Source organism: Dendropsophus ebraccatus, chromosome 10 (assembly GCF_027789765.1).
Source record: "Dendropsophus ebraccatus isolate aDenEbr1 chromosome 10, aDenEbr1.pat, whole genome shotgun sequence".
Taxonomy (NCBI): Eukaryota; Metazoa; Chordata; class Amphibia; order Anura; family Hylidae; genus Dendropsophus; species Dendropsophus ebraccatus.
In genome coordinates this window covers 28,154,344-28,177,979 of record NC_091463.1, presented here as the reverse complement: position 1 = coordinate 28,177,979, position 23,636 = coordinate 28,154,344, and the positions used below count along the sequence as shown (strand labels likewise).

The 23,636-nt window shown below is 43.0% G+C and overlaps 1 long non-coding RNA gene across 1 annotated transcript in view; it reads left to right on the top strand.

The window, feature by feature from the left end:
* The window catches only part of LOC138766333 (uncharacterized), a 39,128-nt gene extending 23,621 nt beyond the window's left edge, over nt 1-15,507 (top strand). The window contains exon 3 of the long non-coding RNA XR_011358719.1: nt 15,370-15,507. This is a non-coding gene — a long non-coding RNA (uncharacterized lncRNA). The remainder of the gene's footprint in view (nt 1-15,369) is intronic.
* The last annotated feature ends 8,129 nt before the right edge of the window (nt 15,508-23,636 follow it).

The following is a 23,636-nucleotide window of genomic DNA, read 5'->3' as shown; positions in this document are numbered from 1 at the left end:
GTGTTAACTGTTAATCCTAATGTTATGTTCACACGTTCGGGTTCCTAATTGCAGTTAATAAAAACAAAGCCAGGAATGAATGGCCTTAATAATTGCAATTAAAAACCTAACTGTGAACATAACTTACATACCATTGCCAATCACAGATATACGATAACGAATCACTTTCCTCAATATATAAATGACCTAGTCTAATATTTTTACTCATTTGTTTAGCCTCGTTTTCTTGATCTATTTCTAGCGCTTCGACATAAAAAAAAAAGCTGATGTCATTTAGGTTAAATTTATGCAGAAATTTGGATGATTAGATATGTATATAAAAGTCCTTTAAACTTAAAGTGAATGTACCTTCAATTACATCGCTTAGTTTTTTTTTACATGATTGGATCGTCTCTGGCGTGGGGATGCTGGTGCCACAGTCCTGTTTTTGAATTGCACAGCACCAGCTTGGCATGAAGCACTGGGGGCTGACCCACCCGCCCCCAGTGTGACGATCTTTTCTCCCCTCTGTGATACGGCTTTATTAGGCTGGGTTCACACTGCGTTTTTGCAATCCATTTTTTGAAAAAAACGGATTGCAAAAACGGAGGCAGTTGTGTGCATCCGTTTTTTTATCCGTTTTTCCATTGACTTCCTTTATAAAAAAAAAACGGATCAAAACGGATCAGTTTTTTTTGACGGACACAAAAACGTTGCTGACACAATTTTTTTGTCTGTTACAAAAAAACGGATCCATTAAACGGATTGCAAAAACGCAGTGTGAACCCAGCCTAAGAATTAAGGATTCCTCACACTGGAGGCCAGCAAGCCCGTCCCCAGTGCTTCATGCCGAGCCGGTGCTCGAGAGTAGACCGGCACTGTGCGCAGGAACCGGGAAGCGGTTCAAAAAAAAGCACCGCGGCATCGGCATCCCCGTGCCGCTGCCAATCCATTCATCTAAAAAAAAACAAAGCTATGCACCTAGTGGTACACTTGTTTTAAAATAATTGTTTAAAATTTCCATAGAATTTCAGATTGCCTGATCACTGCTATGTAGTAAAGCGCCTAGACACATAAGATCTAGTAATACATGTAATGCAGCAGGGGCACAAGGCAAGCAGAGTTTGGATACATGATACCATGTGACCTGCACAGCTGTTTGCAGATATCATCAGTGGACCAGATGTGGCGGAATGCCTCTCGCAGCATGACATCCACATACTGGGATTCCCATACAACTCGAAAAAGCCATTTATCACAGGGGATTGAATATCACCCCTCTGTTTACTTCTCTATAAACAAGTTTAAACAACTTGTTGAAAACTTTACATACTTTGGCTTCAGAAGGACCCAGTCTTCTGCTTCCTCGTATATTTTTGTACCTTGTTAAGTGAAAAACACAGTCTTTCTGTAGAAATGTACCTTGTGATGACTATACAGTCTGGAATGTCAGGATAAATATACCGACTGCTGAAAATATCTGCCCCTTTATTAGAGGTATAAGCTGCACCGGGCATCAGAATAAACTCCAAATCTATGTTACAGACCCGAATGCAGTCATTTAAAGGGGCTTTACATTCATGTTTGAGACCCATGGAAGTAATGTGATAATTATAAAGAGGTTTTATAAGATCTAAAAACATGTCTGATTTCTTCTAGGAAACAGTAGTAGATCTGTCTATGTTTTGTTTTTTTTTGTGGTATTTGGCGCTCAGTCCCATTGAGTGAATGAGGCTGAACTGCAATACCACACACATGCTTTGGACAGGCATGGCACTGGTTGGAGAAGAAAGCGGCAATGTTTTTATAATCCTGTTCTACCCCTTTAAATTGATCAAATTTCTACCTTGAGTCTCAAACATCGTAACCAAAGACTGACAACTTGACTATTGATTGTGCTTTGTGTGTGTTGTGCTTCCATCACAATCCATAGATAACATTGTCTCCTTATCGAGCCAAAGGGCCACCAGAGCTACCCCTGCTTTCCTTGTGGCCAAACATTTGTTTTTAATCCCAGAATCCCATAATAACTTTTATTAGATGTATTAAAATCAATAATTCAGACCACACAAAAAATGCTCCCCTCCACAACACATGCAATTGCCAAAAGACGCACTACAATATATACAAACGAACAAAATCCTACAATTCTCCATAACAATATTGGATATATCCCATTGTAAACAGATGTAAACAGCCGGACAACAATCTTACCACCTCAGATGTCACTTGGTGTTGAGATGTCGGGGTCTTGTAAACACGGGTCCCAAATGGATCAGATAATGTCCAATATGGAGCGATGGGAGAACAGCCAACCCAGTTAGTTTCTGAGACAGGTGCACCATTCTATTCATGCTCCCTCAGGGAGACACCCTGACGAGGGCGGCCCCTGCCCCATGCTACCCCTTACTCACCCTTAGGAAGGCTGCCACACTACCTGAGCTTCTCAGATAGTATGTATGGACAGCTTTCCATTTTAGTTATCCACATACTGTAGCACAAATAAATTCATACCTCAGACCCCTTAATAAATTCAGACCCGAGCACTTGGGACCATCATTTTTATAATCAGTGTGGGTCTCACCGGTTGGGTACCTAGGCTACCTAGCAATCACACATTTACCATCTATTCAATGAAACAGATTAGAAATATTTTAATTTAGATCAATTCCTCATTAAACTCATTTCCATCTGTCTCCTACTTTTTGTGCCCCTTGTACCTACAATACCTGGCCTTTGGCTGGAGTAGTGTCTAAACCCTCCATTTTAGACTCCTTATCTTTCCCAGCAACCATCTTTCTCCACTGATAGCATGGTGTCCATTATGCTGATTCATGCTGATCGAGGTGGTGATGCTGATCCTGGGGCTATGCTAGCCGGAAGCAGCTCTACAAGAGGTCATAGTATAACATAGTGTTTCTCTGTGTACACTATGCATTACTTAGTGACTCACCATTTTTCTATGTATAAACACTATACACCCATTAAATCATGCAAAGAATAGAGCATAGCTTTGTACATATTTAACAGCGGTCCAATATACATTAAGTGCACCTTTTATTTTGTTCACATTCCTTATATTCAGACCACAATACACTGTATATTTATGTGCACCACATAATCGCTCGAATCACCCGTGTAAACCACATGAACAGTGTAAATATGTAACAGCAAGAACAATTGTTCCCTGTGCATAGTCTGTATAAAGGTAGGCTTGGGCGATACCTTACATCACTCACCTTGTATGATGGTTACTGCCCTCTATATCATTATGGTGGTACGTTACAGGGAAATAGGACAATCCCGTGGCTGCCAGACCCTTGCCTCCGAACTGGACACCTGGTAGCAGGTATACACAGTCAGTTGTACTGTCACTGGCACTGAAATGGAGACATGTATAGCCACATATACTTAATAGTCCCAAAGCAGGCATACTGCCTATGATATATACAAAAAAAAATAAAATAAATATTTGACTATGACATACTTGACTATGTTTCTATCATTTGTTACCATTTATTGCTAATAAATTGAGTTTAACATGTCTTTGCTTGTTTCAATATCAATAGGAACTATTAGACTGTCATTATGACAGGGAGGCTGGCGGGATTCTCCACCGCAGAGTTACCCCTGTTTTGCTCCATGTTAATAGAGCCTTAGGGTCCTATTACACTGAGCTATTTTTAACGATTAACGACTGACGATAAACGGTCACAAACAAGGTTGTTTATCGTTAACCTGAAATCGTTGACCATATTACACAGAACGATAATCGGTAGCTATGGTCATTACTACGATCATTATTGCGATCGTTACTATGATCGTTTGTTCCTTCTGATCCCAGCAAAACAATGAATAATGTGCTATTACACTGAACGATTAGTGAACAAATGCGGATTACAGCAAACGATTAACGATAATATTAGGTTCAGATCTATATCAACGATCAACAAAATACAAACGATTTTCCTATCGTTGCCTGCAATTACACAGAACGATTATCGCTTAAATTCGAGCGATTTAACGATTTTTCGCATGATAATCGTCCCATGTAATAGGGCCCTTAGAGGCGTCTAACAACAAGGAATATGTAAGAACGTCCAGTACATTTCTGCTGCTGGTAAAAATAAGTAAAGATAGAGATAACAGATAAGATTACAGTTAGAGACAAGTGTCGGTTCTACAGGCCGCACGTGTGTATAGTAAGCCTACAGTATTTCTTTAGAAACGGAAAACATTTTATGCTTTCATTTTATATTCAATTACTTACAGTGAACAGGTGGCTGAGCTATTACTAGCTTGTTATCTGCCACGGTTTATTATATATGCTATTTTACATAGAAACTTCTGTAGCCAGGAATGTCCTAGTGACCCTTATGAGCCGTTGTACAGAGACAGTTTAAAGCAGGGGTCTCAAACTCGCAGCCCTCGGGACACTAGTTTGCGTCCCCCACCACTTTACTGCCCGGCAGCCCCCCTCCTTGCCAGAGCACTGCCCTGGCGTCCGCCGCCCGGCCCATTGATCGATCAGTGTTTTGCTTGCAGTCACAAGAGTCTGTGTTGGACGGCCCCTGGTGATGCTGCCTCCCTGGGGGTGTCCCCGGGATTCCCGGGCAGCACGCGCACCAGGGAGCTGTGTGCGCAGCGGCTGTTGCTTCTGGGTCAGGGAGCGCTGACCCGGAAGTAACAGCCCGGCGCACACAGCTCGCTGGTGTGCGTGCGGCCCGGGAATCCCGGGGACACCCCCAGGGAGGCAGCATCACCGGGGCCTGCCCGTAAGAAGGGAGCTGCGACGGGGGATCGAGGTTTTAGGTGAGTTGTTTTTTGTTTTGTTCTTTATCTGCTTTGCGGGGGACAAGATATGGGGACAACATCTACAAAGAGGAAGGGGGGGGGGGGCATGTATAACGGGACAACACAGTGGGGGCTTTATAAGGGAGGCATCTATTTGGGGGGGAAGATAAGGGAGGCATCTATATGGGGGAAAAGTTAAGAAGGGGGCAACATAAAAGAGGCATCTATATGGGGGGGAGAAAAGGGGGGCAACATAAAGGAGGCATCTATATGGGGGGAGATAAGGGGGGCAACATAAAGGAGGCATCTATATGGGGGGGAGATAAGGGGGGCAACATAAAGGAGGCATCTATATGGGGGTGGAGATAAGGGGGGCAACATAAAGGAGGCATCTATATGGGGGGGAGATAAGGGGGGCAACATAAAGGAGGCATCTATATGGGGGGAGATAAGGGGGGGCAACATAAAGGAGGCATCTATATGGGGGGGGGATAAGGGGGGCAACATAAAGGAGGCATCTATATGGGGGGAGATAAGGGGGGCAACATAAAGGAGGCATCTATATGGGGGAAAAGTTAAGAAGGGGGCAACATAAAAGAGGCATCTATATGGGGGGGAGATAAGGGGGGCAACATAAAGGAGGCATCTATATGGGGGAAAAGTTAAGAAGGGGGCAACATAAAAGAGGCATCTATATGGGGGGGAGATAAGGGGGGCAACATAAAGGAGGCATCTATATGGGGGAAAAGTTAAGAAGGGGGCAACATAAAAGAGGCATCTATATGGGGGGGAGATAAGGGGGGCAACATAAAGGAGGCATCTATATGTGGTGGAGATAAGGGGGGCAACATAAAGGAGGCATCTATATGGGGGTGGAGATAAGGGGGGCAACATAAAGGAGGCATCTATATGGGGGGGAGATAAGGGGGGCAACATAAAGGAGGCATCTATATGGGGGGAGATAAGGGGGGGCAACATAAAGGAGGCATCTATATGGGGGGGAGATAAGGGGGGCAACATAAAGGAGGCATCTATATGGGGGGAGATAAGGGGGGCAACATAAAGGAGGCATCTATATGGGGGTGGAGATAAGGGGGGCAACATAAAGGAGGCATCTATATGAGGGGGGGGAGATAAGGGGGGCAACATAAAGGAGGCATCTATATGGGGGGGAGATAAGGGGGGCAACATAAAGGAGGCATCTATATGTGGTGGAGATAAGGGGGGCAACATAAAGGAGGCATCTATATGGGGGTGGAGATAAGGGGGGCAACATAAAGGAGGCATCTATATGGGGGGGAGATAAGGGGGGCAACATAAAGGAGGCATCTATATGGGGGGAGATAAGGGGGGGCAACATAAAGGAGGCATCTATATGGGGGGGAGATAAGGGGGGCAACATAAAGGAGGCATCTACATGGGGGGAGATAAGGGGGGCAACATAAAGGAGGCATCTATATGGGGGAAAAGTTAAGAAGGGGGCAACATAAAAGAGGCATCTATATGGGGGGGAGATAAGGGGGGCAACATAAAGGAGGCATCTATATGGGGGAAAAGTTAAGAAGGGGGCAACATAAAAGAGGCATCTATATGGGGGGGAGATAAGGGGGGCAACATAAAGGAGGCATCTATATGGGGGAAAAGTTAAGAAGGGGGCAACATAAAAGAGGCATCTATATGGGGGGGAGATAAGGGGGGCAACATAAAGGAGGCATCTATATGTGGTGGAGATAAGGGGGGCAACATAAAGGAGGCATCTATATGGGGGTGGAGATAAGGGGGGCAACATAAAGGAGGCATCTATATGGGGGGGAGATAAGGGGGGCAACATAAAGGAGGCATCTATATGGGGGGAGATAAGGGGGGGCAACATAAAGGAGGCATCTATATGGGGGGGAGATAAGGGGGGCAACATAAAGGAGGCATCTATATGGGGGGGAGATAAGGGGGGCAACATAAAGGAGGCATCTATATGGGGGTGGAGATAAGGGGGGCAACATAAAGGAGGCATCTATATGAGGGGGGGGAGATAAGGGGGGCAACATAAAGGAGGCATCTATATGGGGGGGAGATAAGGGGGGCAACATAAAGGAGGCATCTATATGGGGGAGATAAGGGGGGGCAATATAAAGGAGGCATCTATATGGGAGGGGAGATAAGGGGGGCAACATAAAGGAGGCATCTATATGGGGGGAGATAAGGGGGGACTACATAGGGGGCATCTACTATAGGGGGACTACACAGAGAGGGGCTCCCAAGGAGATCCACATGGGGCCATCTATATGGAAGACTGAGCAAGGGGCCATCTCTACACAGAGGGGGGCATATTCTATAAGGTGGATCAGATAGAGTCAGCCTACCCACTAAACGAGGGTGTAAATGGGACAATACAGATGTGCAGTTTGTAGAGAGATGAGGATGGTGCCAGAGTGAGGAGCCTAATATGTTTCTCTAGTAGATTCTGTGGATTCGTGGCTCGGAGAAGTTCTCACAATGGCCCAGGACAGAAGGAGAAGATGATGAAAAGGGAAGAACTCCGATCAATGAAGACGTCCCCTGTGAGTCACCTGATGTAACTTTCATGTTCAGAAACTTAAATGTTAAGGAACTGTCAATACAGACATTTGAATCTGAATAATAATAATTACATTTGATGACATTGGAATGTTTTTGTAAGAGCTTTTCTTGTGGAAACCCTGATGCAGCCCAGCCTCACCCAGACTGTACCTCCAGCGGCCCCCGTGTAAATTGAATTTGAGACCCCTGGTTTAAAGTGATACTGTCACCTGGGTTTCCTGTGTGCTTTTATCATTGTTGTAAGAGAAACAGATTGCTGAACTCAGGGAGACCAGCCAAACCACAACACTGATGAGGGGCAACACCCCAAAACAGATGTATGTGGATGGTTACCTAGCCTTGGTTTTTCCCTTGTCATTACATTGACTTATAGGGCCACTTAATATGGTTTTGGTGGTTTCCTAACAGGAGCTGCCCCTTGGCTGGGTCCTTCCCGGAGGGATATCTGGCTAGTTCTGTGTTTTGAGAATCTTCAATGAGGCTCCACGGGCTCCTCTTTTGCATTTATCATTGTTGCACAGTGTCACTAAGGCGGGGCTTAGCTTCTGTTGAACCGCCTTCCCCTGCCTCATCATAGGGGGAGTGGGGATAACAACAATGGACCGAGGCAGGGAGAGGGGATCAACTGATGCTAAGCTCCACCTAGATGACACTGTCCACCAACAAACTAAAGCGATCTTAGGCTATGTTAAGTTAGAAATTAGGGAGCAATTTTACCTGCTTCTGGTCTTTTTATGGGGGTCTTTAGCTACAAAATCTGCCCAAAAAAGCATTTTTTGGTTGGATTGGGTGTGTGTGTGTGTGTGTGTGTGGGGGGGGGGGGGTCTCCTTAAAGAGGGACATTGTCCATAGGAAAAATGGTTAAAAAACTGGTTAAAAAAATAAATAAAAAATCACTCTGTAAGGGGGTGGGGGTCTGAAAGAAATGGTCTGCTCGGGAGGTTTCACTGTATGTTCCACCTTGCTCACAGTATCATCATTAAAGGGGAACTCCGGATAAGAAAAACTTGTTTTCTATTAAAAGTACATTAAAAGTTAAATATATGTGTCTATACAATGTATTACTGTATCTGTACGGTAGAAATCCGGGAAGTGAAAAAAAATGGCCTCTGTGCAAATCCACATTGTCTCCTGCTCCTTCTGCTATCCCCCCCCCTTAGGAGACAAATCTTCCAATGCCTCTGTCTCACATTGTGTGTGTTTGCTGAGCACAGGCTGATGATGCAGACAGGGGGCAGGGCGTGATGTCCCAGGAGGCTTGGCTGGATCCCCTAATTCCCTGAGTGATCCACCATCTCTGCTCGGCCAGAAGCAGGTGTTGCACTGATTTCTCTAATTGTGCAGAAGTGTGCAGTGAATTTAGGGCTGTGTTCACACATGTTGGAGTGTCATTGCAGTACTGCAGAGTATTCACAAAAATGATGCAGTAACACAAGTAAATGTGTTAACGGCAGAGAAAATCAGAGCCTTATTGTGGGGCTCAACTTCAAAAATAACAGATGCTTGCTCATAATATGTGCTTGGAAATTAAAAGAAAATTTTTTTTCAAAAAGTTCTTTACTTTATTCCAATATCAGTGCTACAGGTAGAGAATACAGCGTGCTGTGTGGTGTTACAGGTAGAGAATACAGCGTGCTGTGTGGTGTTGCAGGTAGAGAATACAGCGTGCTGTTACAGGTAGAGAATACAGCGTGCTGTGTGGTGTTACAGGTAGAGAATACAGTGTGCTGTGTGGTGTTACAGGTAGAGAATACAGCGTGCTGTGTGGTGTTACAGGTAGAGAACACAGCGTGCTGTGTGGTGTTACAGGTAGAGAATACAGCGCTGTGTGGTGTTACAGGTAGAGAATACAGTGTGCTGTGTGGTGTTACAGGTAGAGAATACAGCGTGCTGTGTGGTGTTACAGGTAGAGAATACAGAGTGCTGTGTGGTGTTACAGGTAGATAATACAGCGTGCTGTGTGGTGTTACAGGTAGAGAATACAGCGTGCTGTGTGGTGTTACAGGTAGTAACAGCGTGCCGTGTGGTGTTACAGGTGGAGAATACAGTGTTCTGTGTGGTGTTACAGGTAGAGAATACAGCGTGCTGTGTGGTGTTACAGGTAGAGAATACAGCGTGCTGTGTGGTGTTACAGGTAGAGAATACAGCGTGCTGTGTGGTGTTACAGGTAGAGAATACAGCGTGCTGTGTGGTGTTACAGGTAGAGAATACAGCGTGCTGTGTGGTGTTACAGGTAGAGAATACAGCGTGCTGTGTGGGACCACAATGAAATCATCAATTACTGCAAATAATTCAGTAACACAATGAAACTCCAATGTGTGAACACAGCCTAGATGTTCTGCAACAGCTTTGGGCAGGGACTCGGCAGGGTGGAGCACTGTGATGAACAGCTGAGGGAAAGCATTGCATTCTGGAACCTGTAGTACTGTGTACAACTGATAAACCAGGAAGTGCAGAAACACAAAACAGAACAAACCCCCCAAAACAAATGGATTTTTGGTACTTTCAAAACTGGGATAGATAGGTAAGTAATGCTTTATGCTTCTGCAGAAGTTTCATTTTTTTTAACCTCTACCTGGAGTTCCCCTTTAACTGCAATGAGGGATTCCATTCTATATACTTCTACTTCTGTGATCCATTCCGCAACAGAGGGTCAGGTACTTTCCATTGTCTTGGGGAGGACATATGTCTTGCATTGCATTACATTGATAATTACTAGACATGGGTTTGTTAAAGTGGCACTGGGCCACGACATGGCTGTTACCTTACTCTGCTTTACCCCGCTACCTCAAGCACTAATAAAGCTGGAATAATATTTCAGTAGCAATGGTGAGTGCCATCTTCTTCTACATTCATAGTGCTTGCAAGTTTTATTCATGAACTGTGCACCACCAGCACCCGCCAGCATGGACATGTGAGGTCGGCTGTTGCAATCACCTGGCAGTGCCATCCACCTGTTTTCTACTGACTTGGATAATTACCATTGTAACTATATAATATATTTTGTTCACTCCCCATCATATAATTGCTGATACCATCTCTAGATGACATTGAATACATCAACAACTTTGAAACTCGGCAACATATTTAACTAAAGCCCCAAAGGTGGACTCATACATCCCCGAAATCAAGCTTTATTTAGAACTGCAGGAGATTTACTTCTTTCCTAGCTATGTGCTTAGTTCGATCACTTGTTAAATGCCAGGGCGCTGAGGATGTCAGATCTGACTGCTGCTTGATTGCTCATCTTGAAGAACTAATACAGTGACAGAGAGGATTATGTGCACATTGAATTGCTAATAAGGATTACCTAAGTGACTGGAGGGAAAACACTGCCTATTAATTTTAGCCAAGTTTTAGGTATCATTAATGCGTTTGCAAAGAGAAAAAAAACAACTAAAAAAAGTTCAGTTTGCCTGTTTACTGTCAGAACTGGTTTTAGGGGATGGCAGACTAGTCAAACTGGGCAGCTTCAGAATACAGGAAATCCAAGTGCAAACTAAAACAATGCAGTATTACATAGTATATGTGTATCGTATTATGTGGGGGTATTATGCAAATTGTTAGTATCTTTTAAGAGCCGCATGGCAATATTAAAAGAAATATTATTAACCAATGCACTAAAATAAATTATTGGCAGCTGTGAGGTGCAGATCTGTAGCGCATTCATGATAATATACACTAGGCCTGGTCCAGACGTATAAGTTTCCTGGTTTTGAGCTGTGATGCCCTTGTGCGACTTCTCACAGGCTAAACATCTCTTTGCCCATTTCCTCCCTAAATTCAGACTTCTGTGAACTCACTCCATTCCGCCCTTAAACTTTTAATTGCCCCCCCCCCCCCCCCGGACTGACCACAAATCCATTAGATGTAGTCATAACATTTAACTGCAAGTGCTCGTCAGGAGCGTTCAAAATAAAAGGGACATTAGCAGCACCCAGGAGGCCCGCTCAGCCACCAGGTGCTGCAAATGATGACGTCTCAGGGGGGCCCTGTGTATTGCAGGAGAGGGCCACAGGGGCCCCTAATGTGGTGGTCCCAGTAGCAGCTGCTATGGCTGCTATGGTGGTAGTTACGTCCCTGATTTCATCTTGTTTCTCTCCTTCCTATACTCAGATTGTGATGAACTTAGCTCTATTACACTGAAAGATTATTTTGCAAAAAAATAAATAGTTAGAATTTAAAGCGACTCTGTACCCACAATCTGGCCCCCCCCAAAAAACTGCTTGTACCTTCGGATAGCTGCTTTTAATCCAAGATCTGTCCTGGGGTCTGTTCGGCAGGTGATGCAGTTATCTTCCTAAAAAACTACTTTTAAACTTGCAGCCCGTGCCAAACGGGAGTATCTGTGCCCTAACCTTGCACCACCCCTCCGTCCCTCCTTCCCACCCTCTTCATCATTAGGAATGCTCCAGGCAAATTGTCTCCTATTCGTCAGCTGTGTGAATACTGAACATGGGCTGGATTGTTAAGCAATGTTCAGCATTGTGAAAATGTTCCAGTGGCATTCCTAATAATGAAGAGGGTGAGGAGGAGGGACGGAGGGGTGGTGCAAGGTTAGGGCACAGATACTCCCGTTTGGCACGGGCTGCAAGTTTAAAAGTTGTTTTTTAGGACAATAATAGCATCACCTGCCGAACGTACCGCAGGACAGATCCTGGATGAAAAGCATCTATCCAAAGGTACAAGTGGTTTGGGGGGGGGGGTCAGATTGTGGGTACAGAGTCGCTTTAAGAGATTATCTTTCCATGTGTATGCAGGCAATGATCAAACCACTAACAAAAATTTGTTTGTATGTCATTGATTACATCTTTTGAGCTGATCACCCTTGGCCAATTACCGGCCAGTCCGGCCCATAATCACTTGGTGTAATGGAGCTTGTTAGAAAGTTGAAAACAGGTTGAAAAATCCCGATCACCATAATGATGGTCTGCTGCACGTTGCTCTGTGTAATAAGAGCAGCCACAGCAAGCGGCCACTCTTTTCAGTGGGCCACCTGGACAAACTAAGGATCACCCAGAGAGCCACTCTCACAGCTCCCTACGCCCCCCCCCCCCCACACACACACACATACACTCACTGTCTGTGCCTGTTATAGCACAGACAGCAAGCAGGGAACAAGGAGGAAGCAAGTTCTGACTGACAAGTCGGCGCTCGCTTACTCCTCTAATCGTGCCATGTAATGCGGCTCTTACTCTGGCTCCCTTCTTGAACAAAGGCTGGTCTAACACTGCCCTCCTCCTTTTTTTAGAAGATTCCTATAGTGTTGAATGTATTGGGGATAGCCCTTTCATAGCCACAGCAGTGCCTGGTTACAAAGAAAAAATAATAATGCACCATCGAACAATGTAAACACTATTAGGCCATGTTCCCACTACCTAAGTTCCGTAGTAATCACGGACATTGTCACAACAATAGTGCTGCCTTCTAAGGAATCCCGGACGGAGTATATACACATGGTACACTCCGGCCGGGATCCATAGCGGTGCCGCAAGAAACTAAAAAAAACGCAAGTAACTGACAAAACCCTGTCCGTTCACCCAATGGAGTGCACGCTCCATTGTGAGCAGCGGGGAATCTGGATGCGGGCACGCACAGATGACCACATTTGAATTCAGCGGCAGTAAAGAACATTGCATTGCAGTACCGGCCAAGATGACCTTTTCTGACACATCCGGGTCACGGAACGCCCGGCGTCATGCAAAGTGTGAACATAGCCTTAAGGTACATGAAACACTTAACCAAAAATTCTGTAGTGGACCAGTTTTTAGCAGCTTTGGTGGACCAAATGCACAACCAGCTGGATGGACCCTCTGCAAAATATTTAGTCTATTTAATTGTTTTGTGTTATTTGGCTACTCATCATGGATTATTATTCGGCTTCTAATCATGAATGAGAAGTACTGGTGCCGACAAATGCCGTCTTCAGAGAACAGGTCATACTCAGATGTTTGCAGTTGTCACATTTCAGTAATACAGACTTGTGCCAAACCCGCAGCATTTGAGGCCGGCTCACTAGATGGAACCAGAAAGGGGAAGTTGTCAGAAAAAAAGGGGAAATCTAAAGTATTTCCACATAGTATGTGTCATCTAGTTAGATAGGATCCAGATCTGATGAATCTATAAGTTATACTGAGACCTGAATTTTTATTTAGCATTTAGTAGAAAAGAAATGAGACGGGGAAATACAGAGATTTGCTAAGTATTAGTCACTGGAAAGCTCTTGAGACATTTTGATTGCATTTATAGAAACTTATGAAACTACATTACCAAAAGATTGAACTGTTAAAAATATTAGTCAACCTCAGTTTTCACTTTTGCATTTCATACTTGTTTCATTAATAAAAAGGACATGGGCAGCCATAAGATTTTTCTGCAGAATCTTGCACCTCCGTCCCCAGGTTTTAATGTCCAGTAAGTGCACCACATTTCTTTATTAGGGTATGTGCAAAAAACCACAAAAATTTCCAGGACTGTCTCATGTATCTGAATGAAGCGTTCAGAAATCTGTGCACATCCTGCAGAAACAAACCCATTAACATGAACGGAGCAGAATCGCAGAAATTGCTGCTGCATGTGACTATTCCCTAAGGTTATTTATTGATACTGCGCTAAAATCAGAGAAAAAAGACAATGAATGATTCAGAAAAACAATGATCTGCTGTAATGCTGCAAAAATGGTGACTAGTAGCCAAAATATTTAAGGGAATAAAATTAAAAAGTCAAAAAATTCAAAGCCAGAACCGGGTCATCATCCAAACCACAAGTGGCCACCTGGATTTCCAGTCCACATCCACACAGTACCACTCAATAAGGTCATAGCGGAAAAGGAGGTCCGGTCTAATTTAGCCATATACATTTTTTTTTTTTTAAGTACACAAACATGAATGCATCTATGTTTGGGGACTTCAATAAACTTTCATAAGGTCGAATTTGACCGTACCTCCATTTCTGCTGTGATCTTATTGTGTGGTTCCAAGGAATTTAGATATAAAGATGTCATGTAATATACTGTATGTCTTAGACAAGATTTTATTTATTCCAAGACTACTTTACTTAAAATAAGCTTTTCATCTGCCTAAAAGTAGTACTGGGTGGAATATTGGTGTTAACAGTCTTCAAGAAACTGTATTGAGTAAACATAGGTAAAAGTGTTTTGCATTTTGGGGAATTATGACTGAACAAACCTGAAAATATTTAAAGGGAGTATCCAGTCATAGAAAATTCACAACTACTCTTTTGTAAAAACATAAAAACAAAAAGGTTGTATTTGGCATTACAATTCAGTTCCATTCACTTTAATGGAACTGAGTTGCAAAACCGACACCCAAACTGATGACAGTAGAAGTGCTGTTTCTGGGGGGAAAAAAAGCAATTTTTTTCTAAGCCTGGACAACCCAGGCTACATGTAAAACCACTATGAGAGCATGTTGACATGGACCAAACCTGCATTAATAAGAATAGGGCTCAGGCACAGAACTTGTTGGCCATGGGATGGTTATGTTGGTAACCTCTCTGCATGCCGAACTGTGGACAGCATGTGGCAGTGCATAATAGCAGTGACTCTTTTTAAGGCGATTGACAACTTTGAAAAGGATTTTTATCTCTATGGGTCTTTATTGAAAATTTAGCTTAGTTTCCCTTCTGCTGTTTCCATCATTTGCTTTGGGAGCTTGGTTTTCTCTCTATACATGTACATAGCCTAAGTAATTCTCCCCTTGCAAACTGTGCTCTCCTCCCTATCTTCAACCTGTGAGAGCTGTCCTCCAACATTTATCTCCCTTCTGTCCACAATCTGAGCTGGTGTGTAACCCCCTCCCCTTTGCCTGTTGCTACCACTAACACTGATTAAGCAGAAAGTCAGTCTGATGGATTTCTCCTATCCTTCTCTGAGTAGAAGCTCAATAGTAGAAAAAAGACAAGAAAATTTCAGATAGCATTTAATGTTTACTAGTTTCCTCTCTTATCCATCAGGCTTGATTTATAAATATTCTCATTGAATACTTTGTTCTGTCACAGCAAACCTTCTTGCCACAGCTTGCATTGATGTGCCATCCTGGATGACCTGCACTACCTGAGCCACTTGTGTTGGTTGTAAAGTCCGTCTCATGCTACCAAGAGTATGAAAGCAACACCAACATTCAAAGTAACCAAAACATCAGCCAGAAAGCATAGGTACTGAGAGGTGGTCTGTGATTCCCACCTGGAGAACCACTGCTTTATTGAGTGTGTAATACTAAATTCCAATAATTTCCACTGTCAATCATTGTTGCTTCCTAAGTGGGCAGTTTGATTTCACAAAAGTTTGATTTACTTGGAGTTATATTGTGTTCTTTAATGGTGCGTTCACACCTACAGGATCTGCAGCTGATTTTCTGCAGCAGATTTCAGTTAAATAACTGAACACAGCATCAGATTTGATGCTGTGTTCGGTTATTTAGTTGGAATCTGCTGCAGAAAATCAGCTGCAGATCCTGTAGGTGTGAATGCACCCTAAGGCTGGGTTCACACTATGTATATTTGAGGCTGTATTTGGTCCTCATGTCAGGTCCTCATAGCAACCAAAACCAGGAGTGGATTGAAAACACAGAAAGGATCTGTTCACACAATGTTGAAATTGAGTGGATGGCCGCCATATAACAGTAAATAACGGCCATTATTTCAATACCACAGCCGTTGTTTTAAAATAACAGCAAATATTTGCCATTAAATGATGGCCATCCACTCAATTACAACATTATGTGAACAGAGCCTTTCTGTGTTTTCAATCCACTCCTGGTTTTGGTTGCTATACAGCCTCACAAATACAGCCTCAAATATACATAGTGTGAACCCAGCCTAAGTCAGTATTTCTCAACCTTTTGAAGTCAAGTACCCTCATGCGATAAGATGCTTCAGCCGAGTACCCCCAAGGTACCCTAATTAGAAACACTGCTGCTACATGCTCTGTATAAAGTCTCTGTCAGCAATTGATTCCCAGATCAGATCCTCCCACAACAATGTTACAAGTAATGTCAAATAATAATGCCCCCTGTAGCCATTTTTACCCCCCCTCCCTTCGCAATAATAATAGCGCCTGTGGCCAGTAATAATGCCCACCCAGTAGCTAAATGCTTCCTGTACCCAGACATACCCTCTTTAGACAGAAAGGCCCATCCAGTCAGATATGTCCCATGGAGCCAAATATACCTCTTGCAGTAGGACATGTCCCCTGCAGCCAGATGTCACCTAGCCAGGTATGCCCCCTGCAACCACATATGTCCCCTGGAGTGAGATATGCCCCTGCAGCCAGGTAAGTCCCCATGTAGCCAGCTACCTCCTCCTTGCAAATAGAAACATGTCCCCTTGTAGCCAGACACATGTCCACACACACACACACGCACACACACACACACACTCCTTTAGGGTGCCTTCACACCTACCGTATCGCAGCAGAAAATCCGCTGCGGATCCGCAGCAGATCCGCAGCAGATTTAACTAAATGAATGAACACAGCATCAAATCCGCACTTACAAATCTGCTGCGGATCTGTGCGTTTTTAATGCTGTGTTCATTCATTTAGTTAAATCTGCTGCGGATCCGCAGCGGATTTTCTCCTGCGATACGGTAGGTGTGAAGGCACCCTAATAGTTTATTCGATGGACTCATTGGGGGAGATTTATCAAACATGGTGTAAAGTGAAACTGGCTCAGTTGCCCCTAGCAACCAATCAGATTCCACCTTTCATTTTCCAAGGAGTCTGTGAGGAATGAAAGGTGAAATCTCATTGGTTGCTAGGGGCAACTGAGCCAGTTTCACTTTACACCATGTTTGATAAATCTTCCCCATTGTTTTTACCCTTTACATCAGCACATACTATGATTATGTCTCAATGTTTATAGAAGCGCTTATATGTATATACTGTATATGTAACTTCTAAGCACTTTATACATTTACTCATTCATGAATATGGATGTATGCTAATAAGTTTGCACACTATAAATATGGACCATTGACCATCATGCATTGCTTGAAAATGGCTGAAACATTGTTTCCTTTGGATGGAATCAATCACTTAGGGGAGATTTATCAAACAGTCTTATAGTAGGAATGTCCTTTGTTGCCCATAGCAACCAATCACAGTTGAGCACCAATGTCCTTTGTTGCCCATAGCAACCAATCACAGATGAGCACTGATGCCCTTTGTTGCCCATAGCAACCTATCACAGCTGAGCACTTATGACTGATTGTAAGCTTAATACATAAACAACAGTGGCAGTTATGATGACATCACAAGCACAAGGCTCATGATGTCACGCATGGTGCGGAATATACAGGTGTAGCTGAGGCTTCTGCTGTTATTTACAGGTCAGTAGCTTGAAGAAGACGCGGCCAGGTAGGGAGCTCTTCACTGAGGCGTCGTTCACACATGGAGCTAAAATGAGTTTAGTAAACACTCCATCTGGGCACATGTGTGAACATGGCCTTAAAGGCGTTTTCGAAGGAGAGTTGAGTTATGGCCTATGCACAGCATTGGCCAACATTCCCTGGAAAACCCTTTTATAATGGCTGTTCTTATGTAGACAGCCGCCTCTCTGTTGTATGTCTGGTGTGTAGCAGAATGTAGGTTGTATATTAGATTGTAAGCTCCTGTGGGGAGCAGGGCCTCTACACATGTAGCTTGTGTTACCATGAAATGCTTTGTCGTGTTCATGTTAACATTGGCAACATCTGTATGGTACATTGCAGTGCAAGCTCTTAGGAGTGGGGTATTGTAGTGTACAATAGATTGTAAGCTCTTCGGGGCAGACATGTAGTCATGTACTAAATATAAGTCTGTAAGCTCATAAGAGGAGGGCCTGTGTTAGTCTGTGAGCTCTTAGGAGCAGAGAGTGTATTATATATTAGGCCATGTTCCCACGTGGTAAGACACCGGCCGTTCCGTGACTCGGCCAGGTCACAGAACAGCCAGTGTCAGAGAAGATCATCCAGGCTGGTACTGCAGTACCGGCCGGATGATCTTCACTGCCGCTGAATTCGGATGCGGCTGGAGGTGCACGCTCCATTGTGTTCACTGACAGGTTCTCTGCAGCTGCTATTCAATGAACAGCGGCCACAGAAAACTGACATGTCATTTTTTTTACGACGCGGCTTGGGATTCCGTCCGGAGTGTATATTATGTGTATACACTCCGGCCTGGATTCCCTCAGCCTGCAGCACAATGTAGGTAAAGGATTAATCAAGGTCGTGTTGCAAATCGCAATTGCAATAACGGCCGTGATTATTCCTATACTTACGTTGTGTGAACATAGCCTTAGATTGTAAGCTCTGTGAGCAGGACATGTACTGTATATTATATTGTAAGCTCTGTGAGCAGGACATGTATTGTGAATATTAGCTTGTAAACTTTTAAGGGCAGGTCTCCCGAACTATATAGATTGTAAGCTGTTAGGAGCAGGACATGTATTGTATATGTATAATATGAATGTATATGTAATAATAATAATAGTTATTTCTATAGGGACAACATATTGTGCAGCATTACTGTCTCTCTTTTTCATTCTTTACAGGGAGGAACCTCCTGATCATCTATAATATACAGCTGTATGCAGCAGGCTAGTTGTGATCCAGGGAGATCAGATCCGATCGCCACTTGTGGGGTCAGGAAGGAATTTTTTTTCCCCCCTGAGGTAAAACTCTCCGGGGGGTTTCTTCGCCTTCCTCTGGATCTTTAGGTCCGGTGACTCTCAGACCAGGATGATAGAGGGCGGGTGGAAATGAATGCGGCGCGTTCTGCGGTCTCCACCAGACCTGACCTGAGAGTCACTGGATCTACTATTCAAGAGCCGGTAATATTTCATTACAATGTTGCATATTAAATAAAAAATTTGAATTTATCTTGGTGTTGCTTCATTTTTGTCTGCATTTCTATTTACTATACTGACCATGATGAGCTTCAGAATAAGTACAATAAACTGGATTTAGATTATTATTATTATTATTATTATTATTATTATTATTAATAATAATAATAATAATATTAGGGATGTTTTTAAGGTTTTTAGGGGTTTTATGTATGAATATACTCATGTACAGATTAAGGCTGGGTTCACACTATGTATATTTGAGGCTGTATTTGTGAGGCTGTATAGCAACCAAAACAAGGAGTGGATTGAAAACACAGAAAGGCTATGTTCACATAATGTTGTAATTGAGTGGATGGCCGTCATTTAATGGCAAATATTTGCTGTTATTTTAAAACAACGGCTGTTATATTGAAATAATGGCAGTTATTTACCGTTATATGGCGGCCATCCACTCAATTTCAACATTGTGTGAACAGATCCTTTCTGTGTTTTCAATCCACTCCTGGTTTTGGTTGCTATGAGGACCTGACTTGAGGACCAAATACAGCCTGAAATATACTGTGTGTGAACCCAACCTAATACTATTTTTTTTTTAAAAAAGCACCAATAATATGAGAAAACCCTCAGACTACACACAGGTGGTTCCATGGTTCACAGGTCTTGTGGTGGGGACAGTACAGATGGTGGTGGGTATACTTGCGTATACCCAAGCAGTTTAATAGGGAATTTGCTGGGATCTGTAGTCACGGGTGAATGAAGCCACTCAGCTGCCTGAGGCGAACTACAAAAAAGCCCCCACAGATAGCCTAGTTAGAAGTATCTAACCTGCTAATATGCCACTATAGCACACAGGGCGCTGAGGATGTAGCTTATTTCTTACCTTGATTCTCATAGAGTTTTAATTATTTTCTGGTCATTATGCCTACAATGGGTTACACCACCGGGCTTGGCAACATTTAGCATGGGAGCCCAGCTGTCATGCGATCCCTTTAAAGCGACTCTCTATCCACAATCTGTCCCCCCCAAACCGCTTGTACCTTCGGATAGCTGCTTTTAATCCAAGATCTGTCCTGGGGTCCGTTTGGCAGAGGATGCAGTTATTGTCATAAAAACAACTTTTAATCCTACAGCGCTGTGTCTAACGGCTGGGGCTTACATTTGTATATGCATTAGGCTGGCACCACCTCTCCGTCCTTCCTCCCCACCCTCCTCATCATTAGGAATGATCCAGGAACATTTACTGCTGTTTGAGCTTTGCACAGGTGTCTTACACAGGTGGGGAATAGGAAGCAATCTGCCTGGAGTATTCCTAATGATAAGGAGGGTGGAGAGGAAGGACGGAGAGGTGGTGCCAGCCTAATGCATATACAAATGTAAGCCCCGAACGTTAGGCACAGCGCTGTAGGATTAAAAGTTGTTTTTATGACAATAACTGCATCCCCTGCCGAACGGACCCCAGGGAATTTTAGTTTTTCAACAGCTGGAGGGCCGAAGGTTCCCCATCCCTGCACTAATAAATGCCCACAGGGACAAGGCTAGCCTGGACCCCTCCTTTTATTGTTGCTCCCATGGTTCACCTAATGGTAGGATTGGCAGAGTATCAGGTATATAGTTGGTGCATCAGTGGATTCTACTGAAATCATATGTTTTCTTGGTTTCTATGGCTTCTGTTTCTGACTGTCTGTAACGCAAAGAGTTATTGCTGGGAAATAATGTAAATCAGTAATAGGTACTAGAGTAGGTCATGGTAAATATGGTTTCTGTGTGTTGTCATATGAAAGGAAATGAAAGGTTGTCATGCCGCTTTTTTACAATCTTCTGTTGCTTGTGGTAAGCGTCAATATGCCGTAGTTCCTAGAGTTAGGTCACTGGGGGCAGTCTGTTATGTGACACAGGAAATTGTGTCTCATAGTTTTATGCTTTCTTGGTCAGCATCACAGCATTAGGTATAGCAGTCATTACTGAGAAACTCTGCTGTTTCGGATTGTTTCCTTAGAAGAGATGAAAGAATTCACAGAATGAGTATTAATCATCTGCCGTCAGACCAGGTTATGACTGGAAGATAACATATGGTTGCTAGTTTAAAACTCATGGAAGCATTTCTTTTATGCTCTCCATAAAGGAAAAACAAAATAAAACCCTTGAGATGTCCTTGTGTAGCTGTTTCTTAATGTGAATATTCACCTGTAAACATATTTCTTTATTCTCACTCTGTTTTCTTTTAGCCTAGAACTTCTTGCATAGAAATTGAGTTAATTGATAATTCTGGTTGCCTGTAACCTCCACTAGATGGAGCTTAGGAGCTTCCTGTATACTATTAATACCTTGAGCTTAAAAGAGCTTTATTATGTAAAGGGTACCTGTGAATATGCACCCCCTAAAGTTTGGTATAGAAGTGCAGCTGATACATCGGGTTTCAGAGGAACCTTCTCAGGCCTGGCGAGTTCTGTGCAGAAGCTCTACTTTAATCAATGTATGAAACTTGGCCAGTGTATCAGTGCCCTTAAAGGAGTACTCTGGTGAAAAACTTTTTTTCACTATATAACACAACATTGTAATGTGTGTTATTTATGTGAATGGCCCCCTTCCCCATGTTTACACCGCTGCCAGGCAAGCGTGGGGGGGGGGGGGGGATTGTGGGGGAGTGGAAACATGGGGAAGGGGCCATTCACATAAATAACACACATTACAATGTTGTATAGCTTTGTAATGTGTGTTACTTAGTGAGAAGAAGTTTTTGACCGGAGTACTCCTTTCACAACCGATCTTTCAGCATCAGCTACGTCTCTGTGGCGCACTGTGTAGAGGTGCAGCGGTGCATTAAAATAGGCACAAGAGAGAAAAATGTCTATTTTACAATAAGACTAATGTCCTGAAGTATCAGGTTCCAGCTGCCAATAGAAGTCTATGGAGACCTGAGAAGAGAGGAAAGTAGTAGCTGTAGACAGAAACAAAGAGAGAGACACATAGACATGACTGCACCTTGCAGTGAGTGTTATTTTATACCCAGTGCCTGATTCACAACTAAGATTGCTTAGTAGTGTTCTATACTGTCATCTATGCTGCTGCTTCTGAGTGTGCAAAAGAGATATAGAGGGGCAGGTTTCCCTCTTCTGTGTATGCAATATGTTTGAGGCATCATAGCAGCTAGTCTCCACCCATTTGTTTAGGGACAACTGAAAATCAGAAATGAAGCTTGCATAGAAGAAATCTGCTGAAAATGCCATATGGAGGTTATATCATGGCAGAATAGGGCTACTCCTCATGTACACTCTGAAAGTACCTGAAAGTACAAGTCAAGTTTACGTAGGGGATTTGGATTTTTAACAGCACCTAATAATTATGGGTTAAAAATGTGCACATTGGCATTACACCTTCATTATTTTGTATAGAACAATGTAGAGTTTCTACCAACATTAGTTATCTGTTATCCACAGATAGAGGATAACTAGCTGATTAGTGGGGGTCTAACCATTGGGAACCCACTAATCATGACAACGAATCAGAACAAAGGTCAATTGTCACCAAATGAATGGAACATTGAACTAGTCAATGTACAGAAGCCCCTTAGAGAATGAATGGAGCAGCAGCCAAGTCTGTTTATTGTCGCTCCATTCACTCGGGGGGCAATTGACCTCCTTTCTCATGACTGTTGGGGATCCCAGAGGTTGGACCTCTATGATCAGCTAGTTTTGCTGTATCCTGTTACTATAAGATAATATTTCATCTTGAGATAACCACATAAAACTTTTTTTTTTGTGTAATTATTTATTTATTTTTTAGTTATGCTTTTATTTATGTTGTTTTGAAATTGTACACCAAAACATCTCTCAACATGGAGCAGATTATGTCCATTAAGTTATGGTATCAATATCATTCTTTATATATCAGATTCATTAGCGTCACCAAAGCGGCCGTATGATAATGAATAGTCCATGTAAATGCCCTATTGTATCCATAAGGAGTGATTTAGGATACGGTTTCTTTTAACATACCTTTACTAAAGAAGCAGACACCTCCCCTGGCACTTTACATGATAAAGATGACCTTTAAAAAAAAATGTCCCAATAAATCTCACATGTAACAGATGAACATGGTGAATAATTAAACAGAAGGCCAAGGATACTGTGAGAAGATCCCACTAAATCATCCTGCGGGTTGTTCAAACAGGTTCCGTCATAGCAAGAATGTGCTGCTGCTATGTACTCCTATGTTTTATGATGGAAACTTGACAGTTGCAATCTTTAAGGAATCCCTTTAAAGCCAATGTTTCGTTTAGATTTTTATTTTACTCATTAGAACCAGTTTCTAGAGTTTATCCTGTCTTCCTTTCAAATTTATTTTATTGTCATATTATACATTTGTGCTTTAAAGGAGAAGTCCAGCTTTTTTTTTTAAATCTGGCAGGGGCAGGAGGAATTTGATAACAAGTATGAACTT